The sequence below is a fragment of the Myodes glareolus genome, chromosome 7 (genome assembly GCF_982192425.1).
Source record: "Myodes glareolus chromosome 7, mMyoGla1.1, whole genome shotgun sequence".
Taxonomy (NCBI): domain Eukaryota; kingdom Metazoa; phylum Chordata; class Mammalia; order Rodentia; family Cricetidae; genus Myodes; species Myodes glareolus.
Genome location: NC_142032.1, coordinates 90893382 through 90901629, shown reverse-complemented (window position 1 = coordinate 90901629; position 8248 = coordinate 90893382). Strand labels below are relative to the sequence as shown.

At 41.2% G+C, this 8248-nt stretch overlaps 1 long non-coding RNA gene across 1 annotated transcript; it reads right to left on the bottom strand.

The window, feature by feature from the left end:
• On the bottom strand, positions 1-7911 carry LOC146893426 (uncharacterized). The gene is made up of 2 exons (XR_015003035.1): positions 7840-7911; positions 1-336 (listed from the first exon to the last, which is right to left on the bottom strand). It is a non-coding gene; the product is annotated as an uncharacterized LOC146893426 (long non-coding RNA).
• Positions 7912-8248: the final 337 nt, after the last annotated feature.

Here is an 8248-nt window from a genome sequence, read left to right as displayed (position 1 = left end):
TATTTATTTTATTTTATTTTTTGGTGCTAAAAAAAATGGCAAGGTAGTCAGGGAAAGTTAAAGCTGGGTAGGGAGGGGAAATGGAGGGCCTTTGCATTCTCAGAACTCACTGTTGTGAAATTGCCTATCAGAAACTCTAAACACCACAAGGTTTTCCTGGATCACACATATCCAAAAATATAGATTTAAATAAATGAAATTGTTCAAGAGAGAAAGCATTGATGTGGTGTCGCTGTTTCTTTTTTGAGAGTATAAACCACACTTGTTGAAGCAAACCTTGATCTCAGTTTTCTCTGATTTCTCACAATGTAGTCTCCAGGTAGCATGGACTTCTTTCTGGAACACAGAAATACATTTTGAGTCAGGAGCCCTGGAGTTCAGCAATCTGTTTTTAAGAAGCGCGCGCGCGCACACACACACACACACACACACACACACACACACACCCGCCATGTAATGCTGATGTCCGCACAAGCTGGATAGAATTGTTCTAGTTAGTCCTGGTGAGGTACAGCATTCTAGGTTAACCCACTGGGATTTCAAGAGAAGATCAAGAAAAATCAAGATGATAGGAAGTGATAGGATATGAACATACATAAAGGTCTAAAATGGCCTGAGGAGGCCCAAATACTAGATGCTACTGCTATATGGGGAGATGGATAACCTAGCATTTGTTCCTATTTTGTATTTTCTTTGTTCTGCCATGAGCACGAGTCATTTTTAAACCAAAACAAAGTTTCTGTTTTAAGTTACAGATGAAGGCAAAGCATGAAGAAAAAAAAAATCAGTCAAGATTAAAAGGTGGTTTTGCTCCTTTAAAGGGCCAGGGTCTATTCATTCAGGATTCATTAGCTTGAGGAAGCATATCTGGCTCACAGATGGCAGTGACCAACAGCAGCAGCTTGTCTGGGACTTTGTTTTAGTTTTTCCTAAGTTAACTTATTAACCAGGTTGTGACTCAGCCTGTCTGGTTAGCTTGCCAGCCTTGAGGAGTGCCTGTCTGCAGCCAGTCACAGATCTCACCTAGCTTTGTATTCCTATGGTAACCCCCTGTTGACATTCTTATTTGTTAGTTAGTGAGCCTTGAGTTTATAGAATGGACTAGCCCAGAGGTGATTTCTCTATTGGTGAGAGCTAAGAAGGATTTTCTGGTCCTTAAAGCTGCGTTCCAGAGCCCTGTACCATGGTAGCATCTCACCACCATAGCAGGACACAGCCAGTTGAAAGTATTGATAATTCTAGTCTTAGCTGAGGAAATCTGAAATAAGGATTCTTTTTGTCTTACCCTCTAAGAAAAATGGGAAATTTTTTTTTAACATGCCCCATTATACTTAAAATACCTGTTTGTGTTTCCTCTGCTCCATCTGTGAGTTCTCTCGGCAGGCAGACTTGCCTTTTAACCGGTGAATTAAGATGTCCTTTTAGCAGTCTAAGTGTCTTATGTACAAGACTTTGCAAAGAAGTCTGAGAGGATATTACAGGTTCACACCGATAACCTTTGGTTTTAATCGAGACATGTTAATAACACAAATGGCCCGAGTTAGAAACCCTGCAGCTGTTTTGCTGTGATAAAACACTCTTGACGAAAAGCGAGTTAGGGGGAGGAAAGATTTGGCTTATGTTTTCAGGTCATAATTCATCACTGAGGCAAGTCAAGGCAGGATTTTGAAGCAGAAACAATGAAGGAACACTGCCTGTTGGTTTACTCATAAGCCTGTTCTTAGTTAGCTTTCTTACATAGCCCAAGACCACCTGTCCAGGGAATGGTGCTGCCCACAGTGAACTGGGCTCCCCTACATCAGTGAACAATCAGGACATTTTCCTACAGACCAATTTGTCTAGTCAATTCTTTCTTCCACCCAAGTGTTTCCACTTAGCTGATTTCAGGTTGTGTCAAGTGACAAACTTGACAACAGTTGACAAGCTTCATTCAATAAACATTGATAGGCTATCTGTTATTCACTAATTTAAAAACTATTTTTAAGTTCTTAGCAGATTATAACAGTATTAAGTGGGCTTTTTGTTTTGTCTTTTTATTTGTCGTTGATGAGACATTTAGCTAAAGAAATTTAGTAGTATAATAGATTAAGGACTCCTTTGATTCTTAGCTCAATAACGCAAGGTGGTTGGGAATACACACAGCATCTGACAGCACAGTAGGGTAGTCTGCGCTCGCACTGACCTGCCCTCGCATACGAATGCATCCATAGGCTTGGGCCACCGTACAGTAAAATGCTGTCCACTCAATGTTGCTCCTCAGTTTTCTCTTCCCATAGTTGTAGGATTATTTGAACTCATACCATGTTAGCGGTTCCCTCTTACCTTGAATTTCAGAGACCCTCTCTACAAACTCCTTGTTTAAACCCATGTTCTTATTAGTCTAACAGACCACCAGATTCTAGGTCATCACAGAACAAATCCAGAAATCCTGCTTAACACTGAAATGTGTTAATACAGCCTCATAAAGGTCTCACAACGACCCCTTAAGAAGAAAAGTGGAAGGGTTTCTTGTGTCAGAAAAGAAATCAGTACTCTCCATCAATAACTAGTACACCAGGTAAATGTATACATGGAGGTTTCTAAGAGCTCCGCTGTGGAACCTTTTTCTCAAGCTCAGGCATGGTACACCTAGCTGTATCTCTGAGACCTGTGTGTTACCTGTTTACCAGCCCTGCTGCCCTTACTGCGTGTTGCTTGGTTAGCCCTCCATCTGCTTTGTGTTCCCACCTCTCACTTGAAAGTTTCCTTACTGTCTTGACTCCCAGGAGCATCTGGTATCCATCACCCAGGCTGATCCCCCTTGTAGGAGATGAGATAAGCTCACACAAATTTAAATTTAAGGTTTGGGACATAACCAGAAGGATAGATTGAGGTCAACAGGGTGTCCATTGCTAACTTGCTGATTTGATTCTACTTGTCAATCTGTAAATTCTTTTCCTTTTTATTAGGTAACTCAGCAAATAAGAGTTGCTATCAGAGAAAAGGTTATGTTTATTGAATTTCTTTTAAGGTGGTTTCTCTGACCTTACATTCTTCACCATATTGCTAGTGTTCTTGAACAGTTGAGTTGTAGAAACTCCTGTCTTAAATGCTGCCCCTCCCTGGATGAGACAGCTACAAACTGTACTATTCTTTGCCATTATTCTCCCAAACCAATGTTCCATAGCTGACCAGTGACTGAAATAACCAGGGCATCACTTTAAACCCGGCTGTTCTTTAGACCAAAGCTTCTAGTTAGTACTAAAGAGAAGTCCAATTAAACTGTGATTCTGATAATGAGCCCACAGGCTTGCCCTTCCCGGCCCCAATCTAGTGCTTTTCAGCAGAACCATGTAGCAGGGAAGTGTGTGGGCCCCAACTGGGGCATCCTAGAAATGTGACCTGGGATTAATATTTATAACAAGGCTTGTGCCTGGGGAGAACAAGAACCACCCAAGTCTTTTTGAAGAGTTGCCCTTACTACCCTGGGCCTGTGGGGGCCGGGGGTAAGAGGAGTAGGGAGAGATCTGTCATTTATTTTCCAAATACAGACCAACAGCAATGTGCAAGATTGCTGTTTAGCATTTTCCAGGAATTCCCATTGACCCTTTTCAGTAAAAGGTGCAATTGTTTGTAAAGCTGCATTGTGTCTCTTAGTGACTACAGAATGGAAGTTCCTAGTTACTTCTTAAAAAAGCAAACAAACCTGCTCTATAAGGACAGAGAAGCCAAACTGCATAGTGGAAGCTCTAACAGAGAGCTGTTCTCTAACAGACGTCTGTTTAGAATATAGTGAGTGTTCAGCAACTCTTCCCTCAGAATCACACAAAATTTCCTGAATTTGTGTATCCTAATTTGCATTTTCTACTGTACACTGTGATTTTCCCCATTTCTAGTGTTTTCTTGCACATTCCTCACCTCTAAGGAATATACATTTTGAATAAAACTATTAAAATTCAGTTCTTTTTTCTCCTTCTGGTGTTTATAGCAGTTCATTGAGCACCCTTGCTTATTGACTTTTCTGCAACTAACAGCCCTTGGCTGGGAGAGTTCCTTCAAAACAACCCCACCCAACACAGCATTGCCATCCTCACCTAAAGGCGGTAGGATTAACCCATTTCAGAACCAGCTGTCCCCATGGGTTCTGTTAGCCACTCCTTGAGACAGCACACCCTGTGTTCCAGAGTTCAGTGATGTGTAGCCAGTCAATTGTTTGGCAAACAAGTTGGTCTTCCCTTTCCTAAGGGCCTGAGAGATTTTAGCTGGTGAGCTGAGCTCCATTTGTGTTTCAGGAGTGTTTCTCCTTTCTTGCTTGCATTTGAAAGACAGACGCCTAATGTGGAAATTTTTTACTAATTGTACAAAACTTGATTCTTTTAACAGAATTTCACAGAGCATCAGCCTGATTGTCTATGCTGAAGGCACGGGCAACCCATGTCGTGTGATTAGCAAGAACATCAAACTCCAGAAGCTAACTCCAAGCCACCCGAAAAGGAGGACAAGTCACCCCACCAACACAAATTTAAGATAGAAAATGTTCCATTTTGAAGGAGAGTGTGAAAAGAAAAACCTTTCCAGTTTGAACTAGATTCCTTTCTCAGAATCAGAAATGCTCGTTTACACCTGCAAATTGTAGGGTACACATTTCAAAGCTGTTAGATCACATTCTTGCTCTGCATTTGGGTCTGGCTACTCTTTGCTCTCTCCCGCACAACATTTTCACTTAACAAATGGACAGTTTTCCCACAAGACCTCTGGAAGAGCAGCCTGTGTTCCTGACTGCTGGCAGAGCCATCACTCCAATCCTACCAGTTTTTTTTTTAAAGGCTAAATTACTTTTTCCATTTCAGTTTAAGCCAATAATTAACAATTGTTGACCAAGGTTTCTGTCCCACTCAGTCCTGCAGCCGTTCAGTCCCAAAGAAACACACTGAGGTCTACATTAATTATAAACTGATTAGCCTAGTATCTCAGTCTTCTTATTAACTCTTATAATTTATATTAGCCCATAATTCTTGCTGTGTTAGCCACGTGGCTTGGTACCTTTTTAGGCGAGGCAGTTATATTTTGCTTACTCTGTGTTTGACTTCCTCTCTGTCTGGGTGATGACTATAGGCTGAACTTTCCTCTCCTAGAATTCTCCTGTTCTCATTGCCCCACCTCTACTTCCTGCCTGGTTACTGGCCAATCAGTGTTTATTTAAAATACAAGTGACAGTACAAACTATTGACCCACAGCACTTACTCCCCCTTTTTTGTTATTTAAAATACAAGTGACAGGATACAGACAATTGGCCCACAGCACTTATCCCCTTTTTTTTTAAAATGAGAACTCTAAATCAACTCTCCTTTGTTTAACTTTTCTACTGACCATTATCCATAATGACTTGTAACCAACATTCTAAACAAAGGCAAACATACATAATCCATTTTTGGGAATGTGGGTATAGTTTTCTAGGCTACTTCCTGCTGATTGGGGGCACTGATAATCTTATGGTGACCTCAAGAAAATTTAGACTTATGATCAAGTCCTGACTGGAGTATCCTGTGAGACTTGATCATCTCAGGCAGCAGTCTTTGAACTGTTCTGGATGTAGAACTCAGACATCTGGGCCATTCCTCCTTTTGGAGGTTTCTCAAGGGGTCTTCCTTGGTCAAACCTGATTTTTTTTAATGCAGAATGAATCCACAGTCCCTCATTTTCTGTGGAAACAAAAGCAAAATCTCTTCTCCAGAGTAACATCTTTTGGCTTAAATTTTAAAGTCAAAGCATTTTCAATATATGTATATATATTAGATTAATTCAGCAGCATCTTAGCAAATGTCTTTTAGCAGCTTTTGCTACTTCCTCAGTCATCAAAAACTTAAAGACAACACAATAACATACAGTATCCAGACTTTCTGTGTATTTTTCATCTTTACATGGTTTTATTTTAAACTATTTCATTTTTAATTTTTGGCTTTTTGGAGACAGGGTTTCTCTGTGTATCTTTATCCTGGAACTCACTCTGTATGCCAGGCAGTCCTTGAACTCACAGAGATCTACTTGCCTCTGCCTCCCAAGTGCTGGGGCTAAAGGTGTGTCCCACCACACCTTGAACTCACAGATATTCACCTGTCTCTGCCTCCCAAATGTTGGGATTAAAGATGTGTGCCACCAGACCTTGAACTCTGACCTCAATGACCTTGAACCTCTGATTGAACTTGAATTATATATTATTTTGAGGTCATTAGCAATGACCTCAAAATGTGAACTGTGTAAGTATCTTGATCAGAGGTAAGAATAGTATATAATTCAAGTTCAATCAGAGGTAAGAATAATATACAATAATAATAAATCTAGTTGTCTTTCTTTGTGCATATATGCATGTGTGTGTGCATGCATGTGTGCGCAAGTGTGTGCTCAGTAGTGTAAGTGGGGGCAAGAGGAAACCATCAGCTGTTATTCCTCAAGTGTTGTCTGCCTTAGTTTTCTCTCACCGACCAAATAAGTTAGGTTCACTGAGGCCTAGGGATCTTCCTGTTTCCATCTTCAGGGTCAACTTAGGATTTGCAATGAAAGCACTTTACTGACTGAGCCACAGCCCGAAATTATTTTTTCTTAGCCAGAACTTTCTAATTTCAGTAGTTTCTAACTGGGATTCTGTAGCCCCTTAGCAGTTCCCCACACATCTCCCTTCTTTCTCTCTCTGCACCCTCCTCTTTCAAGCTGAACTTGCCACAGTGAACTGACCCTTGTGAGATCCAGTTGAACTCTGCCTTTAGCTCCAGTTGGGTTCAGCCAGTGAACGCCATGTAGAGTAGAAAACCAGAGGAGAGAGTCCTTTTTCAGGGTTCTGACTTGACTGGCTACCTGGCTGGCTGACTGCAGAATGCCAGGGCTGCTGGACCACTCTGCCCACTCTGCAGTGTGTTTCTTGGGGTTCCAATCACAGCTTCCAATCCTTGCCCTGTGGGTCTTCCACTTGCCAGCCGACAGTGCTTCACCATTTCTTGTTGGCTGTCATAATGCGGCTTACACTCTTGTAGACAACTGGCTAGGCTAGCCTAAGTCCTCATATACGTGCGCACACACACGTGTGTGTATATATATATATATATATATATATATATATATATATATATATATAAATTGGTGTGGTGCTGGTACCTTCCACTGGTAAGGAGTCAGGCCCCAGATGCGGGATAAAGATTGCTAGTCCTCAAAAGGATTTTATCTCTTTCCAGTTTGCTAATTCTTGTTAGCAGTCAGCATTGGGTCCCATGGTTACATGGGACTTGATCCTACTCTTTCAAATATATCATCAGAGAGAGGTTTTAGGAGTACATTGGTTGGTCAGACACCATCACTCAGAAAGTGAATTACTGACTGATAGATTCTTTGCTCTCTTCCTATCAAGTAGAAAAGTCCTAAGCTTTTATTTATAAAATGTCCTTCATCGATCCTGTAGGAGCATTTCAACTCTGGAAGAGACTGAGTAAGGCTACCCAAAGTGGGTATTCTCTCTTACACCTACACATCCCTTTCCCCAGAATTCTGCAGAGTCCCATCCATAAAGACCATCCAGGTGAGCTAGAAATGAGAATCAGCCTTAAAGGAGCCATTTCCTTGTGCTAAATTTTGCATTTGTGACTATATATTGTCTACTATGTTCACTTAACACTGGGAATAGGTAAGTGTTGTAGTAGGCTGCTTGTTTGTTTCCCGGCAGCCTGGCAACTCAGACCCAAAATAATCATACAGAAACTATACTATTTAAAACACTGCTTGGCTAATGACTCTAGCATATTTCTGGCTAACTCGTATATTAAATTAACTCATCTCCATTAATCTGTGTATCTCCATGAGACTGTGGCTTACCAGATGAAGTTCCAGTGTCTGTCTCCTGCAGGACTACATGGCTTTCTCTTGACTCTGCCTTCTTTCTCCCAGCATTCAGTATAATTTTCTCCGCCTAGTTCTACTCTGTCCTATCAACAGGCCAAGGCAGGTTCTTTATTCATTAACCAATAAAAGCCACACATATTCAGAAGGACCTCCCACACCAGGTAAACATCCATATTTACCTCTGCTAGAGAAGGCCTATACTTCCTTTGCCCAGATTATAATTTCTTCTAGCTGGTCTCCATGCCTCTAGTCTCTTGATTCCATCACAATATACACTATCCAGCTGCCAGAGTAAGTTTTCTGAATCACCAATGTGATTATTTTAGCTGCTATACTTAAACCTCCTAAGCAGCCCTCGCTCTCTGCACACTGTGCTTTGTCC